Source organism: Eutrema salsugineum, unplaced genomic scaffold, assembly GCF_000478725.1.
Source record: "Eutrema salsugineum unplaced genomic scaffold, Eutsalg1_0 scaffold_20, whole genome shotgun sequence".
Classification (NCBI taxonomy): domain Eukaryota; kingdom Viridiplantae; phylum Streptophyta; class Magnoliopsida; order Brassicales; family Brassicaceae; genus Eutrema; species Eutrema salsugineum.
In genome coordinates, this window is record NW_006256828.1 from 521,225 (window position 1) to 545,246 (window position 24,022).

The window sequence follows — 24,022 nt, forward strand, 5'->3', positions numbered from 1 at the left end:
AGAGAGAGATTGATCCGACGCTGGAGATGAGAGAGACAAGTATCGTCTGCGATTTGAGAGATTAGGGATTTAGTAGACTATTTTTTTTTTTTTTTTATCACCCTCCGTTTATTAATAGTTTTTACTTTTAGTCTCTAGTCTTCTTTTGAGTTGTAAGTAGAGTAATACCAATATATACCCATGAATAATTGCATAATTAGTTCTTTCTCTTAAATATTTTTTTATCATCCACTATCCACTGTTCATAAGCAAAACCCTATTTAACTCTTTTATTTTTTAGATATTACATATTTCTTTTTTTCTTTCTTCAACCACTTTCAAATGAAAGAAAATAGAAACGAGATAAAAAAACGAAAAAAGGAAAAAAAACGAGAGACTAAGGTGTAAATTGATGAGAGTGAGTGTGAAAATGATAACAACAATGAAGGTAGTGATGACTATAACAAGAGTGATGATGGTGGAACAACGGCGACGAAAGTGACATCACTATCGTCTTGTTATTAACAAGTACTGATTTTTATTATCATGTTAATAAGTATTAGTTTTATTGTTAGCATGTGACCAAATATCATATATTATTTGTTAATACGTTAACAAGTAACAACTATTATTGTTAACACATTAATAAACATCAGATCTTATTGCTATCATGTTAACAAATAACAATTATTACTATTAACACGTTAACAAGCATCAGATCTTATTGTTATCACATTAACAAGTCTCATATATTATTGTTAACACGTTATAAGTATCGGATAATAGTGATAACATGTTATAAATACTGGATATTTGTGTTAACACGTTAATAAAATAGTTATCTATTAAAAATTAACATGTTATTCAAATGTGAGCTCGTTATCATATTATTCTATATCACATGTACATATAATTGTTATCACGTCCATCAAATAAATTTATCATGATATAGTAGTTATTATGTTAAGCAAATAGTTAACGATCATAATTACTATTTGTTTATTATTTTCGATGATGAACAGTATCTGTCGATAAAAAATGGATAATGAATAGTGTTATCGGAAGTTGGTAATGAACAGTGTTACTGACATAGTTTGTTGGAAAACAAAAATCTCAGACAATGACATTTATATAAATATTTAATAGAAGAAGGATATTATTGGTTATTTTTTGTTTTCTCTTTCCTATATACTTAATTTTTATTTATTCATTGTATTTAACTAATTTTTTAGTTAGCTGTTGGTATTGAGTCATTTAACTCTTGTAACTAAGTAAGTAATTAAATATAGGGTATTACCACTAGATACCATTGATTAACATCAATATTAGTTTTCTCGGTCAACCACTATTCAAGCTGTACTGTAGCTTATGAAATTCCCACTCAGTCCCTATTATGCTTGCAACCTTCATTCTCTACTTATAGCTTGTAATCACCTGCATGTGGACCTCAAAGAGAAAATATGTCAGGTTTATATATATTTTTTATCTCATAGATATTCTAAATATTTATTTTGTCATCAAAATCAAAAGAATAAATAAAAAAAAATAAAGTCTCTATCATCTTCGTGTGTATCGTCTTCTCCATCGTTCCAGTTTTCTCTTTTCCAGGCATTCTTTTATCTTTCCATTTTGATCATTCTTCGATTCCAGAAGGCTATACATATCTATAGTGCCATATTCCACTGACCATCCTTACAAAGAACCTTAACGTTTCAGGTAAAATCCACAGATTTTTGAAGAAAAACTCGTTTTCTAACCATTTTTTTTCAGAAAATATGACAGATTTAGAGTTGCCACAGCTTATACTCGGTGTCGGCCAAATTCATGTTGTCTTTTAGAAAGAGCCTCAAACTCCATTGATAAAAAAATGTGATAAATGAAGAGATGTTACATCTTTAGGTGGATAGTTTTAGATCTCTGGGTGGCGATTTATTAAAGATTAAAGACTGATGTTGTTGGTGGTTCTTACTTTAGCCATTTGGATTGGTGATACCGGTTAGTTATCTATCTAAATATAATTTTATTGTGATTTTAGAATTAGATAACCGTCGTAGTCGTTAAACTAGTTATCATTGTCGAACATCAAATTGTTAACATTTTTGGTTCTCTGTCTAAATCAAGATCTTTTTTTTTTTGGCAGATCAGCGACAATGGTTGATTCTCTGTCTAAATCTAATTTTTTGTGATGTTAGATGTAGATACTCGATGTTGATCGTTAAGCTAATTATCTGCGGATAATCGTTACTTCTCGTTGAGGTAGTTAATATAGTTATTATTATTGTTATGTGATAACTCAACATAATAACCTAATATATTATCACATGAAAAGTAGGTGTACCTTGTTATTATTATCGTTGCATTCAAAATTGATAATTCTTCATGTATGATGTAATAACTGATTTAATCTGATAACTACTGGTTTAACACATATATGTAAAGTATCAGATATTATTGTTAACATATTAGCATTCTATATGCTAACTACGTTAACAATATAACAAAATAAATATTTGTGTCCAGTAATTTTACTATATATATTAATTTAATCTCTCATTTGATATCATTGTTAGCGTTAAAATTATTGTTATCAGTAATGTAGATGTTAACTTATGTCATGTTAACAAAATAAACATCGGCGAAGTTCTACAAAGTTTTGGTATCTTGCAGATCACATCAAACCACGATACAGGAGAAATTGTAATATTCATTATGCAAGGTCACATAACTAGAAAGGAGATAGATGAATGCAGAGAGTGTGATGTTTGTTATTCTCATATTTGTTTACTTGTTTTTTTCTGTAACCATCTATGTATTTAATGTTAATCATACAATATATTTCTTAACAGTAAGTATATTTGTTAAATTGTTCCATATAAACTCAGCAATCAATTATAAGAATATCAAATTGTTAACATTGTTACCATCATCAACATACTTATCAATCTATTTGTTAGACAATTATAATAAAATACCGCTTTGCCAAATTAACTTATTCTTAGCACATTATAAAAACCAGTTGTTATTAGCACGTTACAAAAATCAGATATTATTGATAGCACGTTAACACTTTATATGATAACAGCGTTAACAATATAACATAATAAATATCCACTAACTATATATACGTTAACTATATTATATATAATAACTTGATCACCTTATCTATGTTAATTCATTTTGTTGTGCTAAACAATTTAATTATAATAAAATATCGCTTTGCCAAATTAACTTATTATTAGCACATTACAAAAATCAGATATTACTATTAGCACGTTACAAAAATCAGATATTATTGTTAGCACGTTAACACTTTATATGATAACAACGTTAACAATATAACATAGTAAATATCCGCTAACTATATATACGTTAACTATATTATATATAATAACTTGATCACCTTATCTATGTTAATTCATTTTGTTGTGCTAAGCAATTCAATAGTATATTGTATTGAAAATGAAAGATAACTTTGTTCAATGCTAACCTAGTTATGATCATTATCAAATTTAAATGAAAAATCATTAAGTTAGCACCACTATTGTTGTCATGTAGACATCTAATGTTAACATTCTTTCATCCAAAATTATATTATTTTATTCTCGAAAGAAAAATATAGTAAATAATAGTTTATTAATTTTATTCAAATAAAATGCAAGTGGATAGGTTCACAAGATTTTTTGCCAGAAAAGCTTATATTCTTGTCGGCTGATAATGTTACTTGTAAGTAGGGGTAAAAAGGTGAAGAAAAGAGGATGTGGCAAATGACACTCAATTTTGAAGTATCTTTTGGTATATAGCTTATTAATTGGTCAAATTTTGGTACTGAGTAAAATCACCTTTAAATATACACTTATCATTGTAGATATTCAAACTATCAATATTGGAAATTTATTGAAATGTGAATACACTAGCATAATGTTTTTAGTAAGTACTAGATTTTTTGCCCATATTACAGTAATGTTATGCATGGATATTTTGTTGATAAAAATTATATACAATACAATTATATTTATTAAGATATAAATTTTATATATTAATATTTTAATATTATATGAAAAATATTACGGTGTTAATATTATATGAAAAATATTATAGTATTAATCTAATAATTTTAATGTAAATTATGAGGTTTGAACGGTTTTGTTTTGAATCTATATATAGTATGTCATATTTCAAAAACATATTATTTGGTTAATCGTATGGTCAATCTCGTTCCTTTTAAGTGAAATGTTGGACCCTTTTTGTTGGTTTCTTGGTGGCGTGATTATAGATGCAAAAAATATGAGAAAAATTGGCAATGTAAAGTGATTCTGAGTAGTAATTTGATTCTCCTGTAACTCTTTCTCTCCTCTAGAAAGGATTTTAAGAAAAATTACCGTGGGAACTTGGTGGATCTAGCAGAATATGTTTCAATGTGTGGAAAAACATGCCAGAAGAGGTATCAGATTATTCATCTTAAATCACTCAAAAAATTCATTCTTTTTCTGCCGCAAGCCTTAATATATATGTGGGTTTTTTTTTGCATTTTTCTTACTTGTTTTCCAGGAACAAAAGCCTTTCATAGCCCGTGCTGCAGTGGTTGATTTGGCACACAGCAGGAAATTAAACTAAGAAGCTAAAAGCATCTTTAAGGTAGCTCATATCTCTGGATATGAATTGATGCATCTGAAAATTCTTGCTTAATCGAGTATAAGAACTGAGATGTGGAGGATTACTTAGTTGATTGATTTTCTTCCATGTGGCCAGCAACATTTGCATGTGTATCTAAATTTTATATGCATACTTGATTTAGCTTTAGAGTAAGATTGATTGCTTAAGGTTTTCCGATTGAAACTTTTTGTGATATTCTTTGGTTTTATAACTAGTCAAAAAGAGTCGTGACATTTGCATTCCATTTTCCACTGAAACACTTTGCAAAGTTTGAAGCTTGCAAAGGTTGTTGAACACAGTGATGACCTATTTGCAGGCAGTGGCGGATGTAGACTAACATTTAGTCGGAGGCATAATTTTATAAACAAGGAAAACAAATTTTTGTTGTGGGCAACTTTCTCTTTTTTACCACTAAATTAAAAAAAATTAATTAAATTTACCTAAAATATTTTTAAAAAATAAAAAATAGTAGGGGGAACATGGCCCCGTGCCGCCCTCACTACCTCCGCCCTTGTTTGCAGGCAGATGATGAGGCAGATTCGAAAGCTGTTGCGAAATTTGACAAGGTTGGAATCATGTTTTGTTTTTCCTTACATAACCAAGAAGGTTATCTGTGTTTCCGCCTTTTGCATAATGATTCTCACTATGTTCCACTCCATTTTTCGAGCATCCACACAGTTATATGAGAGATACGATCATGAACAGGAAAACTCTGATTCATCTGATCATTTCGGACATGAGTTTTGGTAACTAATACACAAGCTCTGAACAATACAACATTACCATATCCCTTGTTCGTATAGCTCTTGTTTTCTCACTTTTACTTTGACTGAAACAGGGAAGACGATTCTCTGCTGGACAACTAAGAAACCCGGTTTAATGGAGAGGGCCTGTTGGCTTGTGTATAGGTTTTAGAGATGTTTTGGGAAAGTATGTAAATATAGAGAAACAGAGGCTGATCATATTTCCTTCTTCTAATCCTTTGTGATGATATATGACTTTTAAATGTTTTTTTCGTTTTTTTGGGTTAAAGGGTGTTATTCAATCATGGTTTTTAATAGAATTTAAATCCAACCACAATCCACTATTAGTCAACTAATGATTCTAAATAATGTTTTAAAATCAAGTGTTATTGGTTTTTTTGATTGTAAATCATATTTAAGAGGTTTTAAAGTTTGGTGTTATTCAATAAAGATTTCAAATCTTTCATTAAAATCCAGTGTTATTCAAAACGAAATAATTTTTAAAATCTTTGTACATTAAGTCATTTCAAATCAATTTTAATAGAGTGTTATGAGTAAATTATTAGAATCAAAATCCAGTGTATATTGCAGAGATTTTAGAATCTAAACAAATGAATCCATCAAACTGATATCAATTTTTAAATCTAGAAGATTATAAAACATAGAAAATTTATTTTAAATTCATGATTGAATAACACCCCCTTAGTCTCTCTTTATTTGTTTTTTTTTTTCAGTCACTACGAAGAGAATCAGATTACAAGAGGAAATCTTCTCTATTAAAACAGAAGCATGTATTGTGTTCAAACAGATATTTTTATAGATTTCTACTATTCTCTTTGTGGATATCTATTATTTCTATTGCCAAACAAAAATTTTAATTTTATTTATCTTTTTATTTATTTCTGAAAACTAATAAAATAATATATTTGAATTTATCTTTAAAATTAATTTCGGAAAATTTTAAATTTTAATTCAACTAGTTTAGATTTTCTTAGATATAGTTATGATTAATTGTCAAAATTACAAAATCAGTTTTTATTATTTTTACAAAATAGTAAATAAGATATAAATAATTTTCTTTTTAAATATCCAAATTTAAATAAGATAATAAACAATATATATTATTATATAATTTTTAATAATTAATTATTTTAAAATTAAAAATATTTAAAATTAATAAAAAATATATATATATTATATGGTAATATGCACAAATAGGGTAAAATTATGTTTTATATTCATAGTCTTTTTCGAAATAATCGAATAGACGGATTAAAATTATAATTTTATAATCGTGGTCAAATTTATTAAAAAAATAAATTTTTAAAAATAGATTTTATCTAAACACAAAAATAAAATTTATCATTTATTAGAAAAAAAAATAAAATACAAATTACATTATATAATTAGATTAAAAAAAATAAAGGGTAGAATCTAGTTAGTTTTCTTAAAGCTAAATATTTCATTTGAAACTATTTTTGATATACATTATTAAATGTATCCAAATTAGATATGTAAAGACGATTAGAGAAAACGTTCTGACTTGAAAAAAGGGGTTAAATACATTAATAAAAAAATTTCGTTAGAATTAATCAATTAAATAATGCAAAATTTTAAAATATTGCTTCCAATATTTAGGAGATAGGTTTTCACAAATATTTAGGGGATGGGTTTTCACACAAAAATGATCACAAAGGTAAATAAAAAATTGGCCAAATCATCAACGTCAAGCCCAGACAAATCTGTCATCTCAACAATATAACACAACAGTCATCTATGGATAAGGTATATAAGGATGAATGAATTAATAAGAGGGTACTTATAATTGCAATTCATATCACATAGGTACGTTGACGATAACATTAACTCTAAAGCTAACCCCGGTTGGGTTTATCTGCAATTTATTTTAAAACTGATGCATACATTGTTTGATTGGTTTCAAGTATAAGAACGAGAACGAGATGTGGACGATAACTTAGTTGATTGATTTCTCCAATTATAAAATTGTATAGTTCGTTTCTATAAGAGAATATTACTATTTGTGGTACTTTTTTAAAGTATAATTACCAAAAAAAAAATTTTGTAAAGAGGGTATTTATTTTATTTTGCTCCCATTTTTTGATTTTTTTGCTTTTTTTTATATTCTATTTATCTACAGAAAAATATTAAAACGTAAGAGACCCACTTAAATTTATTCATCAGCTTCCATACACTAAATCGCATGAGATTCACCTTAATTCATTAGTTTCCACACATTAAATCGCACGGGATCCATCTATATGCATGCAACTATATGGAAACACATATAAATATGCATATATATTTATATAATTACATCCATCTATAATATATACACGTGGATATGCATGTAAATATACATTTGTATCTATAGTTATATCCATCTATATTTTATGTACGTGAATATGCATATATATATATCTATATATTTGTGTTCATTTGTACGCTACTATATGGATACTATATATATACATATATATCTATATAATTGCATAGATATCTATATATATTTGTGTCCACATGGACGCTACTATATGGATACGTATATGTTTATCATTAAACGACAAAAAAAATAAGTTAAAAAATATAAAATAGGTATCAAAATATTAAGAAAAAAATTATATAATTTATAATGTCAAAATAATTATTCAATTATTTTTTAAATAATAGATAAATAACAACAAACAATTATGAGGAGTATGTGATATTAATATAATATTAAATAAAGAAAGAATATATATAAGTAATTGTGTGTTAATAAAAAGGGTTTTAGTTATTTTCAGTGCTCAAATAGTAGAAAAGTGTCTTTTTGTAATAAAAACTCAAAATATCTATTTTGGACATTATAAACTCAAAAGTACCAACACACTCTTTCTATAATTATAAAACATCTTTTACGTTATGGAGTCTAACCAAAAACTGATGAGAAATCACATCATCATCCTTTAAAAAAAACAATTTTTTGTGGTTCCTTTTCCCTTATTTGGATTATCGTGTCCACATATTATGCGTAATGTATATACAATATCAACATACGGTAACTTTTACTGTAATATTATATAATATAATATAACATCTTAAAAATCTACTTCACAATTTCTCTCTGGTTTTGCGAACAATAATTGTCTCGATGTCTAATAACCTTAAAGCTTCGCGAGTTGAGAAGAATCGCCATTTAGTTTTTTTTATTCTTGCTTATGAGCATTCCGTTCGTTTGTCTTCTACTTACTCTACTAATCATGTGCTGCTAGTTGTGCTGCTATAACCGAAGGAACCGGAAGGTTCACCCTTCTCCTACAGAAGATGAAGGCGATGTTTAGTCCAGGTTCTTCCTTAAATAAATTCTTAATTAAATGCAATATTAGATACCGGATATATTCTGGTTTGTATATAGATTAGATTAACACTGGTTTAAAGTCTCCTTCAGCTTAACCATGTGGTTATTATATATATATATATATATATATATATATATATATATATATATACTTCGTACATACTTTGAGTAATTAATGTGAAACACAGTTATCCTTTCTCTCTCGTAAAGTTGATATGCAAACATATATTTCTATATTTAAGTCTATATATACAAGTAAAATATTCTGTAAAAAAACTCTAAAAGTGGACATTACTTATGTCTATACCAAGAAGAATTTAGATTTGGACTTGACATAGACATCACTAAAGCACAAGAAGAATTTTATTGGATCATGTGCTTCAGTGATGTCTATGACAAGTTCAAATCGAAATTCTTCTTAGTAAACAACATTATTGTTATTTTTTTATTATATTTCTTACATTTTTTCATCGATAATTTTTGTATGTTGGTATTCTGTAGAACGAAGAGACGAATAAACCATGGATTGAAGTTCTTGGAAAGACGCACAAGAAATACTAATAGTTGATTTTATTTCTGGTTTGATATTTTTAATTAACTATTTCTGTATTTATGATTCTCTGGAAGTTGAAATCTTTGGTTGTTTAGTACTACATATATTATTTTTAGCTTTATTGTAATAGTTTAATAATCATCAAAATGTAATAGATAAATCGTTGCATATTTTATTAATTTTTCCTAACCGATTTTAAATCTTTGCAATTGAAATAGCTCATATGTCAAAATACCAAAATATATATTATGAAAAATATTTATGCCGCAAACAAACAGTGACCAAACGACTCGCAATATAGTTTTGAGTCTTCGACCATATATTGCTGTAGAAATCTAAAAAAACATTTGTTGCACGTACGTCATCATGTGATAAAACTGACAACGAATTTTTGTTTTGGCGGGCATCAAAAAATTTGTGCAATGATAGTGTCTTGCAAAATTGGTATCACAAATTTGCAATGGTATATAGTTTGCTATACGTTTTATGTTAGCGATGCGACCAAGTATTGATATTCTTTTTAAGGATAATTTTATATATTATAAAGAACAAGTATTGATATTCTTTTCTAAAGATAATATTTAGGGACATTTGTTACAATAACCCAAAAAAATATGAGAAATAGCCTAAATAACCTTTGAAAAATTAACAAATTTTTTGGAAAACTTTTTTCCTACACTACCCTTATAATATTTTACTTATTACAAATATACCAACACTTATAATAAAAAAAAATTAATATATAATTAAAAGAAAATACAGAAAATAAATTAAAAAAGCAAATCCAATCAACTTAAATAAAACTAACATTAAAAGCAAATCAGTAAAAGGAAAACATCAGTTTTTTAAAATAGGAAATCTATTTTGAAAAACCTTTGTCGATGGTTTCTTCTTCTTCATGAGTCATCTTTTAATTTTCAACTGTTAAATCTACAAAACAACAAGGTATCAACAATCAACTGTTAAATCTACTAAACAACAAGGTATCAACAATCAAATTTATTACTCTCCAATAAAAATCGTAAATTGAATTATATTTTCTTTTATTGCTGAGTTAGGATTAGTTATGTTTCTTCTTTTCTCAGATTGTGTATTTTGTTTCTAATACTATTTTTTTCTTGGTACTCACATTAAATCTTACAAACCATGGTTAAAAAGGAACAAAATCATCACCTCCTCAGTTTTCAGAATTCAAAGTTCATGAAGATTCAGGTAACTAAAACCATTTTCATGCATAAAATCCACAAGTTTTTTGGCAGACTTCAACAGCCATTTTCGCAGACTCATATTTAGTCTATGGAAACTCGCAGACTCATATAATGGTGCTCCGTATGGACGTGAAGAAAATGAGGTCAACAGTGGTATGCCTAAAAAATTTGGTCAAAATGAGACACATAGTTATTCCTTAGATGAAATTGATGAAGATGGACAAACTCATGGTTCTATTGATGATAGATATGGGTTTACTTCAGATATGTCTTTCCATGGGGATATTGGAGAGCATATGATTGGTGGCTTAGAAGGCACACATAATATATTGCAGATCCTAGAGCGTATTAGGGTAGGGCAAGTATGTACTTCCAAGGTGGAGTTACAACATAAGTTGCGGCTAATCACAATTTTTCAGAACTTTGATTATTCAACATACAAGTCGACAAAAACTTTGTTGGTACTTAAATGTTCAGTCACTGGTTGTTCTTGGAAGATTTGTGCATCAGCAATCAAAAAATCTTCAGAGTTTAAAGTGTGAAAATACATAGACATTCATACATGTTTAGTCACGGAGAGGTGTTCTCGTCATCGACAAGCTACGTCAAAGTGTATTGGTGAATTATATTTGAGAAATTTAGAAAAATTGGTGTTGGAATTAGACCTATGCACATTATGGATGTCATGAAGGCGGTGTATGGTATTGATATTGATTACTGGAAGTCGTACAAAGCATTAGTGCATGCACGTGAGCTTGAACAAGGTACATGGGAAAGTGGTTATGAAGATTTGCCTATGTTTCTTCATAAGATTGAAGCAGTGAATCCAGGTACAATTACTAGACTTATATGCGACGAGCAAGACAGGTTTAGGTTCTTGTTCATTGCATTTGGTGCATGTATCAATGGTTTTCAGTTTATAAAAAATGTGGTTGTGGTTGATGGTGCTCATTTGAAAGGAAAGTTTGAGGGTGTTTTACTTGTAGCGGCTTCGCAGGATGGAAATGGTGAGATATTTCCCTTAGCTTTTGGGATTGTAGATTTTGAAAATAATGCTTCATGTGAGTGGTTTTTAACCCAATTACGTATGATTTGTGCCAACCAACAAGAGCTGGTTATTATTTCTGATAGACATCGATCCATTAGAAAGTTGTTCGAAAGGTGTTCCCACAAGCTCATAGAGGAATATGTACATATCATCTCCATCAAAACCTCATTATGAAGTTTAAGAGAATAGTACACTAAAGTTGGTTAAAAAAGCTGCAAGGGTGTATAGGGTTTCTGAGTTTATTGCACTATTTGACGAGATTCGAAGGTAAAATCCTAATATTGCAACATATTTGGAGAAGGCTGATGTTCGTTTGTGGTCTCGCGAAAATTTTCAAGGAGATAGATATGACATAATGACTAGCAACATTGCTGAGTCTATCAATAAGGTTCTTAAAGATACCCGCGAGTACTCAATTGCTTATTTTTTAAAAGAGCTTTGGAAGCTATTTTCAAAGTGGTTTATGAAACGGTGGGAACAAGCTATGTCACTGCAAACATTCTTTACTCCAAGTGTCGAACGTAAACTGACATATCGATGCAATATTGGCAGTACTCTTACGGTGCATCCTATAGATGCACATCGTAGCCATGTCACTGACGGTGCATTTGCTTGTGTTGTTAATATGCAACAGGTATGATTTTTATTTTTTCTACTCATATTCTCTGAATATTATCTTATTATTATCATCTTAGAACATGTTGTTATTGTGTTACTAATTTAGTTTAATCGTCTCGTACTGGTAACAGAGGAGTTGTACTTGTCGCGTATACGACATAGATAAGATACCTTGTGAACATGCTCTTGCTGTTATTGGGAAGCGACCAAACCTATCTTTGGAAACTCTCGTGCATCCATACTACACAAAGAGTACCTTGTACAGTGCATATGCAGAGTCAATTAATCCTGAAGATAATGAGTGGGAACCACATGCAGACTTACCAAAGAAAAAGACCAGATGTAAAACGTGGTGTAGGTAGGCCAAAGAAATCAAGATATTTATCTGCACTTGAAAAGGTGATGGGCAAGCAACCACCACTAAAGAGGATAAAAACAGAAAAAGTGGCAACTGAACAGCAAACCCACAAGCTACGTAAACAATACACATGCTCACAATGTAACATGGGAGGACATAACAGTGCCACCAGTAACATGAAAAATTAGAAACAAATAACTTACTCATCTAATTGCAACCAGTCATCCAAAATCTTAATTTTCTGCACATCCACTGGGGCGAATGGATCGTAACCACGTTGGAGCATCATGTTAGGCTGGATAACTTGTTTGTTGTTGCCTACAATGGATATGGTATTCCGAAATGGTGTTTGCAGAGCCGGTCCTGGCTTGATCACTCCTGTGCTCTTCTCTCATGCAATTTTAGTTTGGTTGTCTACTCCCATAATCTTTAATGTCTGGTCAATTTTTTTCTGCATAAACGTTTCTGCAACAGAGGCAGTAGGCTGAATTATCTTTATAGGCGAAGATTTTTGAGGCTGTGCATCTGGAATTTTTACCATCGGGTATCTTGCATCTACCGTGCTCTCTCCATCTGATTCACCCATTTGGTCTCTTACAGCATTTATGTTGGCAAACAAATCATCAAAAGGCATGTCCTCGTCTTTCAGTTGTGGTATTATAAAAGTCTGCATATCAAAAAAGGAACATGTTAGTTTGTAGATCAAGTATCTGCAAAGTAAATAATACATACGTATAACTTGAAAACATTTAAAATTAAATTACCAAAACATAAGTAAAAGCATGCATACGTACCTCTTTAGACTTGGGCTTCTCTCTAAGTACCATCACCTCCTTCTCCAATTGTTCAAACTTTGACTGCATTGCTTCAAAACTCTGCACATTCAAACTATTATCGTGTGTCGTGAACTTCTCTCTCAGTAGCATCACATCTCTTTCCAAAAGTTCAATCTTTGAGTGCATTGCTTCAAAACTCTTGAGTTGTTTTCCCATATATTCTAACTGAGCCTCCACTGTCTCTAATTTTTTTGCTTGTTGCTCAAGTTCCATTCTCAAGTGTAGTGCTTCAGCATGATCACACGAAGTGGTTGAGTATGGTGCTTTCATTTTCTTCTTGCCTGTTGTCATCACTTCTGATCTGCGTTTTCATTTACCATCGCTCTCTTCTTTGCCCTCTTCATCCTCTCCACCTACGTCTGCTGTTATGTTCTTTTCCTTTTGGATGTTGTTTGACCCATGCTCCACCCAATTCACAAGTCCTAAACCACCATTTTTACATATGGCTTTCAAAAGAGCGTCAATTTTATCATCGACAACTCTATCAGCCCAAACAACGGGCGTCAAATGGTTGATAACAATACTCTTGATGTTTTTCTACAAGTTCAAAAAAAATTAGAATTAATATTTCTCAAATAATTTTAATCAGCACCAATGCACAAGTAACTATACTCGTACCTTATCAGCAACTGAGACGACATGGATTGATCTTGTTTAATCCTTTTAAACCTTTAAATTTCAGAATAGGAGGACCATCAACGTTTGACGGACGACCAATCTTTGCTCCGAGACTGGGAACGACATTGTAAGCCCATATTTGAAGCGTTTGTACAAATCCATCTAATGTGTATGAATTAGCTTCCAAATCTACACGCTTTACTGATTCAATCAGCCGCTTGAAAGCATCTCTCCCCAAAGGATATTTCTCAAATTTTGGCAAGTCAAAATTCAAAAACCATACGAGCATATTCAAACGGAAGCTTCTTTTTATCATCCTGACCTATGATGAAAGTTGCTAAAATAGATAGATACGGAAACCGAATTTTGTCTTCTCTTGACCAAGAAGAAACGTCTTCCAAAGCAGCTTTCAACTCTTTCTTGCAAGGGCTCTTCCTACGTACTTTCAACTTTTTCCACAACTTTTTATGTGCCTTGGATTCCACATCATTCTCACTCTCAGGAAAAGATGCACAGTTCAAAGTCGTTATGTCTTCAAACTTTGACAAAGAGAACCGAGCCGGTGTGTTTCCAAACAAGCACTACCTCATGCTTTTTTTTGCATGCAAGTTGATTCACAAGAAGATGCTCTACGATCTTAGACGACCAAGTGAACTTATTTCGTACAAACTGTGTAATTACACCCAGCGAAGAATCACGGATGTAGGTCCACACTTCTTCTCCAACAGCATTTTCTACTTCTTCCAAAAACTCAGTTTTACTATGGTAATTGATGCTTTTTTAGGTTTTGGCTCAGAATCACGTGAATATAACCGTAATGGAAATCCTAAATCCACATTTGTTTGAATTGACATTTTGCAAAAACATGAATCACAAAATATCTATTCTATTAAAACAGAAGCACATTTAGTGCTTGCGTCCAAACACTCCCAAAGTTTTTTTTATAATATTTTATTTTATTTTTATATTTAATTTCCGAAAATTAGTTATTGATTTAGATATTTTTAGATTTCCTAAAATCTAGATCATCTTTAATTTAAATTTTAAATTACTAGAAATGTAATTAAATTTAGTTACAAAAATTTGCATTCAATTTAATTCAAATTCAAAAAATTCAAAAAAAATATTATTAAATTTTATTACGAAAATTTAGATAATAATTTTAATACTTTAGAATTTCTTAAATACAGGAAAGATTTAATTTTAAATTTTAAATTTAAATAATATTTTTATAAAAATGCATAATAAATAAATATTTTATCGTATTTTATCATAAACAATCGGTCTAAAATATCAAATATTTGAGATTAATAAATATTTATATTATATAATAATATGATCGAGCTGATTAAAGTTATATATATATATATATTTAAGGTCCATGAGTTAATTTATTAAAACATGTAAGATATGAAGATAATTTGAGACAATTAAACTAACAGGTTAACCCGTTTATATATATATATATGTATACATTTTTTTAATAGCACAAATAGTAAATAAATATTTTATTATATTTTTTCATAATCAATTGGTCCAAATATTCCATATTAGTAAATATTTATAAGGTTATATAATTATAATTATAGTTTTATACAGGTTAGTTTGTCAAAACATGTAAGATATTAAAAATGATTTAAGAAAACTAAATGGATGGATTAGCAAATTCATAGATATATAGATTGTTTATATGTAAATCTAAATTCACATAATAAAAAAGTTTATAATTAACATTAGATCAATGTATACTTAATTAACGTATACTCTTATTCTACTAATATACAAATGTTACTGTTTAAAATTCAAATATGATAATAATTTTTTGATTTAAAAAAATAAATAACAAAAATAAATTATATCTAAACAAAAAAGATAAATGCAGCTTATATTAGAAATAAAAAATAAAACATTCCCGTGCGGGCGCACAAGGTTAAAATCTAGTTAAATTTTAATTTAGAGATGAGATTTGTTGCAACAAACGATGGAGAGAGAGATACCTTAGTGAAACCTTCTGTTTTATTTCTGCCCAGATGGAGTTAATACAAATTTGTTAATGATTTGCCTGGCTTAGTAATGTTGAAAAGGCCGGTGAGTTTTCTCCAAAGAACAGCTGCTGAGAAGGAACAGAGAGACGTCGGCGAATAATTGTGTCGTGTTAAATATTATAATTATTTAAGGTTTAAATTAGAGATATTTCCTTTTTTAAAAAACATAATTACTGGATTTAAGTAAATATTTTTAAACAAGTTTAAAATTCAATAATAAAATTAAAATTAAATGATAAGAGTAATTTAGGAGTTATAATTATTTTAAACTTATTAGTAGGTTATGTGGGTAATAAAATATATCATGGGTTATTCTAGCTATTTCAAGAATAAAATAGGTTATTCTAGGTAATTTTCTCTAATATTTATTAAATTCCAAAATTATATCCTCCAGGTCCACCATACGTGAACAGAAAAATAGAATATTCTGTTCTAAACCCATAACATTTAATGTTACTATCGAAAAGCAACTCAAACTTAAATTTGTTCTGTGGCTTGAACTTACGACTAGAATCCATGACTTCCAGTACAGAAACACATGCTGAAGCCATTGGAATTTGTGTTGGTAGATGACCATTACCCATTTGGTGAACTTCTACCAAAAGGAAAAGTCTGAACTACTCTTCCAACTCCAACTATGTCTGCACCATTACTGATCAGATTAAACAATTCTTTTGGCCAATAACCGATATGTAAATCTGGTTTCTTATCTCTTACATCCGTTGTCCACCAATTTCCTGATATTTTATCATTAAATAAAGTATTTACAAAAAAATGTATATCATGTTAGTTTTGATGTATCCAGAAAACAAAAAGAAATAATATTGGATATATTGTTCAAAAGAATCAAGTAAGATAGTACATTAGTACGTTAAATTTCTTTAGACAACAAAAAAAGTGTTTTTCCTTTTTTTAAAAATTTTTTTTATAAAAAAAAAACATAACATGTAATTGTTCTTACTTACTCATATGGTTTCCAAAAATAAAAAATTCCAAACAGTAATTCACTAGATTAAATAGAAATTTAAAAATACAAAACTTTTCATTTAAAAATTGTAGATAATATAGACTACCTGTGTAATACTGACAGCGATATATCTTCTTTCGGGAGGAGCTTCAGCTAAAGATTCACTTAAAAAATTAGTTTTTGACAAATGAACAAACTAGGACATATACATATCATGTTATAACAATGATAACACCGTATTTTGACCACTTTTATAGATCATAATTATGTTTTATGCATGTGTTTTAACTCTGTTTTCAATAGTTTTTAAAGTGTTTTCAATGTTTTAGAGTTTCAAAAGATTTTTCAAGAAACTTGGGCAAAAGATATGCAATTTGGAACAAATGAGCAATTTTGGATAAATGCAGACCGTCAGAAGTATGACAAGCGATGAAGACCTTTTCATCGTCTGATCACCCCCCAAAATTTGAGACAACATAGAGGATCCAACCAGCTTTCTAATGCACTTGGTTTGGAGACAATCCAACGGTTAGATCTTCAGATACTCCCGATGCAAGAATGACAGAAAATGCAGTTCCGGAAGAGAGCCATGAGCCGGGACCGTGGCCAACACCTATTTCCCCGCGGGTAGGTGCACCGCGACCGCGGCCATTAGTCGTTCACTTTCCAGACGACTTAATTAAAGCCCAGATCAATTCTTTTCGTTATTTTTGAAGCCCTAAGTGTCTATGACAACTCCAGAAGTTATAAATACCCTCTTTAGGTCATTCTAAAGAAGGGAGACGACATAAGATAGAAAGAGAGAGAGATTTTGTGCAACCCTAGAGAGAAGGAGCCGCCGTCTTCGAAGAGGAGCCGCCGCAGGAGTGACCATCACGCCTCCTTCTGCTTCTCTGTTCTCCGTATTTCTTCCCTCTTTTCTTTAATTTCCTGCAACTTTCAATACTCTATGATGCTTTGTTACAATATGTTTGAGTAGTTACACAGTTGGGTTTAAAGAGATTTTTCAAAGGGAATTTCATGTGTCTTTGCTTATGAATCAATAGATTTAGGATTATTAATCTTATAGATGTTCTTCGTTTGCCTTTAATCTTACTGCGTGATTCTCTGCTGGCCACTTAGAAGCCGATCTGATATGATATGTTGCGAAAGCGTTCATTGATTGTCTGAACTAGGGTGAAACGAGCAATTATTCTATAGGAGTGGAAACCTACCTGTAGTTGAGTTGTGAATGTTGATGAGTCTTGTTCTGCTATTGCATCTTCTCCCTTCCAGGATCAGAGTGGAAACATACTGATCAGGGTTGCAAGAGATAGTTGTTTAGTGCTGCGAAAGTAGGTTATTCATACTTCCATGCCTTGAGTTCTAGAACACACGTAGTTGATTACCTTTATCATTTGTTTAAAATCGACATAGCTTAGTCCATGAACCCCTGCAAATTCCCCTTGATGCCCAACGTTTGTCTTTAATTGCTTACAACCTTCAAATTTCCTTGTTTCCATTCTACTTTCGTTCGCTTATTACCTGCTTTCATCTGCTTTTGTTTAATCACTTATTACTTGCTTTCATTTGCTCTCGTTTTTCAATTGTTTTTAATTGCTTTCTAGTTTAGATTTCGTGACAACCAAAACCCAAAACCAAAACCCAAACATGTTTAGTTCTAATCTGATTCAAGCATTGTTGTGAATTCGTACTGAAACAACTAAGTCTCTGTGGATCGATACCCTAAGTACTACAACACAAATCTGTGCACTTGAAGACATTTAAGGGTTATAAATTTAAAACCTGAAGCTTAATAAAACGAAAACAACAAACTCCGATTTTGCTCGCATCAAGTTTTTGGCGCCGTTGCCGGGGACTTTGATTTGTTTCGTTGCGAATCCCAGCTTAAATCCATTAGAACACTTGTTTAATTTTACTTTTCCTTTTGAATTTTTTAGATTTCTCTGCGATGAGAGACCGAGAACATGTTCCCGGGACTCTTGGTGATCCACCATATCGTGTGGATGGTGATCCAAGCAATGATGACCTGACTGATGATGAGTTTGAAGAACCGATCTATGATGACAATGAGTTGGTCGGATCGATAAAACAAGAAGATGATGATGAACTGATTGGAAGTTTCGATTCACTCGAGAAGTTCTTGGGAGATCGAAGAGCTATTCTACCAGCCTTACCAGAGAATGGCAAAACCGAAATCAAGGTAACCTATATACATTTAGTTCAATAAAAATTATATATTAGTGTTGTAATAATATATTGAAAATATTATGGTGTTAATCTAAAATTTTGTATGTAAATTGTGAGGTTTTAACGGTTTTATTTTGAATCTATATACAGTATGCCATATTTTAAAAACGTATTATTTGGTCAAACACTTATAAGTTAATATACCCAAACCAACTAAATTTTTAAATAAATTAATCAAATACTACTTTTTAAACATAGTATTGACATGAAGATAAAATATTATACATTTACTTCTTTAAATCATGAAGATAATTTATTTTCATCATTTTCACTTTTTCCAATTATATATGTGTTATTTAAAACAACAAAACAGTAAAAATTTAAATTTAATCTTTTATCTTCTCTTGTTTAACCAATACAAATTTTTATTTTGATATATTAATTTAAAAAACAAACTAAGAAATAAAATGTTTGCTTTGAGATGAATAACAACTTTAAATTTGAAACTAAAAAAATAGTTGAATATAAAATAAATAAAATCACACAAAATTTGTGAATTAAATATCTTTTTGTCAATTGGTTGTGTAAATTTTTAAATAATTTTTCAATGATTATACGTCATATTTTTTAATATCAATGAATTTTTTTTTCATCATCTTCATTTTTGTTCTTGTTATATCTGTTTTTTCAATGAATATATCATATTTTTTTTATTTTATTGATTTTTGTAATTATATTCGGTTTCATCATATTCATTCTTACTTCTTCAATTTATATTAAGTAGGCAAAACCGGTACAGTTTAATACATACAAATTTAGAAAAATGAAATAACAAATTGAATAATTAAGAACTTCTATATTAATCTATTGCAATTCCAAGTTAAATATATAAAATATAATTTTTTGATTATTTTGCATAATATAATACATGAGTTTATTTGGAAATATATTTTGCATATGTGAAAAAATATAGATAAATATAAATCATAATTATTAGTTATTTAAAATTCTACGTGAAAAACCTTTAAATCAAGTAACTTAAACTTGTATAAGTAGCATATATTTTTTTTACAGATAATAATTAAATTTGTAACTTAAACAGTAATAATGAAAAGTTTAATATCATGTTGTCTTTTTTGTTTTTAATAGAGAGTTCTTTATTTTTTAATTTATTTTTTAACCATAATATTAGAATTATAAAACTTTTCTAATTTAAAATATTAATATATATGAATAAAATTAAATTTTTAAATGCTGATGAGATGCCTTGAAATAATATAGCTTTAACTGTTATTAATAATAGAATAATTTTAATTAACAATTTTTCCTATATTTTTTTGTATTAACAATGTAATTTTATAATTTAGAAATTTTTTTTTTAATTTTAGGTATTGATGTGAACTAATAAATTTGATATTTTAAATCTTATGTGGATGTTCTTAGAGGCATATAGCTTCAACTTTTATTTTTCTATAAAAATATTTTTTTGTTAACAATATAATTTGAAAAGTTGGAAATTTTTTTAATTTTAAATATTGATGTAGACCAATAGAATTGAACTTTTGAATCATATGTGGACATTCTTAGAGGCATATAGCTTTAAATTTTATTAGTAATAGATTTACAAATCAAAGCTGAAAAATCTTACATGAGGCATGTTGCAACAAGTGATTTTGGTATCTGCTCCTTGTTTGAGGCTTATCGAATGTATTCAGATGCTGCTTAGTCATCTAATTATTACCTTTGTGGTTTAGGTTGAGTTGTTAAAACCCCATCAGATGTCATGTTATTTCAAAAATATTCCTCGGATACCTCAGTCTTCTTCGTCTTAATGACAGAAACTCTTTCTCTATTTTCAGTATCAATCACTTGACATGTTTCTTGGATTGCTTGAAGTTTATCATTTTTTTCAAATTCGATGGCCAAGCTTTGGAAATTTTACGGTTTTATTTTTAAATATTAAAACGGCTTGTAGTGGCTTTCTTTATATTTCCTTTTATCATATTCTTTGTAATTTAGTTAATAGTTAAACATATAGTTTAGTCAAGTTGGTTCTTTTACGTTGTAATGACTCATTATTTAGTAAAATCTAACTCTAATTTTTTTTTTTTGAAATGGTTGCACACATAGAACAAAAAAAAACTTAAAATTTATTATAGTTATGTGAAAAAAAATTTGATGCTAATGTAAGATTCTCTAAATATGTGTGTATACATCTAATTTAAATTTAAAATTTCTTATTTTAATATTACTTATTTTAGGTTTTTATTATTAATATACATTTTATATATAATTTCTTTATCTTTAATAATTTTTAAAAACAATAATAGAATTTGGAAACTTTTTAATTTTTAATGTTGAAGTGGACCAATAAAAAATTTATACAGAATTTGTTTATTTAGCAATAATATTATAATTTGTAAATTTTTTTAATTTCTTTATTCAGCAATAATATTAAAATTTGTAAACTTTTTTATTTTGAATATTGATGTGGACCAATAGAATTGAATTTTTAAATCTTATGTAGACACCCTGAGAAGCATTTAGCTTTAACTTTTATTAGTATTAGAAGATTTAAATAAAAAACGGTTAATTTTAGTATTTTACAGTATATATGATAAACATTTTTTTATCGTTTTATGATTTTTTTTCTAAATCTTGATTCTTGAATATATAGAAATATCTGAAACAATCTCTTTAAATATTATCATCTCATGTTCGTTGGCCTTTTTGGAGTGGCAATGATGGTTTTAGCTTCTGGTCTTTGGTCTTTTGTGGTCCTGCTTTCGTTTCTGCTGGTGTTGTCTTTTTGGAGCTTGTTTTTGTGCTTCCTGTGGTTTCTTTGGCCCTCGGTGGTCGCTGTTGGAACTGCTCGACTCAAGGCTCTGGTTCTTTGGTGCAACTCTGGTGTCTACAGGTTCGGTATTCGATCTCGAGACTATTTTTGCTTGGAGTTTCAGTTTTAGTGTTATGGAGTTTTAGTTTCCAGTTCTCTTGTATTATTTCCGTTGATTTTACAGTCTCCCCTTTGTATGGGGCTTTGATTCCTTTTTCTGGGGTTTTTGTCTCTGGAGATATCTTTGTTTTCTGCCGGCTTGTGTATCTCAAATTTGTATTTCTTTTTGGTTTAATAAAAAAAAGTTAGTGGGTTTTTTTTTCTGGAGGTAACTTCCAGGCTCTTCGGGTCCAAACTAATCCCTTTTAGGCCCAACATCTTTTTCATGTAAGTCCAGTAGCAACCCACATGATTGGGTAACCAAAAACTAATGTGATAATTCTGCATCCAAGGAGACTTGGATCGCTGGCCTAGATCCACAGAGTGGGATGTTTCACTAGAAAGAAACCACCTAGTACAACCTCTTGGTTATCTTTAAATAACTTTTTCTATTAAAAAAATATAATCACTCAAGATCTCATGTTTTTTCTTACAAAATTTATCATGTATAATAGATGTGAGAACTAATCACGCTCAAACGTAAAAATCACTTTTGGATAGTGGCCAAACTTAGGCTTTAACTAGTAATCTATAGAATGGTGGAATTGTATTTTTAAACGTGTTTCCATAGGTTTTCTGTCAATCAACAAAAATTTACAAAATAAAAAAATAAATAAAAAAGCGCAGTCTACTTCAAAAATATAAAAAAAAAAACCATTAAGCAAAAACACGAGTTTAAAAAAAAAAATTTCACTCTGCAAAAATCATCCTCCATTCCGCCAGTTACCAATCAGAGCCCTAATCAGTTTTTTATATATAAAATATTGTAAGGATGTTTACGAGGATGTTCACAAAACTTATTTAAGTTTCTTAACAAATAAAGTTTTAGGATCCAGGTGATATACATGTATAAGTAAAATATCTACTGGGTGCAAGGATCAATGCGTAGCAAACTCAACAAACAAAATTTTCTTATTGAGACTATAGCTTTCCAAGCTTCGAGATATGAGTTGTGGTAAGAGCGTGATGAGAGAAGCCATCAAGAACTATCTCACTCCCATCGGTACATTTTCCAAACCATTCACAAATTAATAAGCAACCACATCATTTTCATTCAGCTTTGATCTAAATGAAAGCATCAACGACCTGGAACGCTAGCTTCCGTCACTTGAATTGATCGGCTTATCTCCAAGTAGTTGTGCTCTGTTTTTGTCTCAACAATGCTTTACTATTTTTTTTGTTCAAAACTTTTCCCACTACTTTAATTATTCATTTTCTTGTGATCACATTAGAATAAAAAAAAAAACTATTTGTTGTGAAAACTTCTTAGAAACTTTATTAATCATTGGAATGTATATATAGAGTACATAGGGAATCTTGGTTAAGTACAATGCCCTGATGGGCCTAATGGGCCGGTATAAGAGTCCATATATGATATGTGTTATAACACTCCCCCTTGGACGAGTGAACCGGGTCAGCTACTCAATCGGGATCTCGATAATGCGCTGGGGAATGTTGCCTCATTAAAACCTTACCAGGAAAAACCCAGTGGGACAAAACCATGGTGAAGGAAAAAGAGTACAACACGCATTACTCCCCCTGATTGTAGCATCACTGCAGATCTCTAAGTCTATACATTCCTATCTGTTTGACGAGCTTCCGGTGTGTTGAAGTAGGCAATGATTTGGTGAAGAGGTCAGCTGAATTCTCACTGGATCGGACCTGCTGAACGCTGAGAGTGCCGTCCTTCTGCCAGTCTGAGGTTGAGAAGAACTTCGGTAGAATGTGCTTCGTCCGATCTCCTTTGATATATCCTTCCTTGAGCTGAGCTATGCATGCCGCGTTGTCTTCATACATCACCGTGGGCTGTGTGTCTTCGTCCATACCATAATCTCTGCGGATGTGCTGAGTCATGG

General features: G+C 29.8%; 1 pseudogene; it reads left to right on the forward strand.

Moving 5' to 3' along the window:
• The first annotated feature begins 4,105 nt into the window (after positions 1–4,105).
• On the forward strand, positions 4,106–5,498 carry LOC112086416 (annotated as a pseudogene).
• Positions 5,499–24,022: the final 18,524 nt, after the last annotated feature.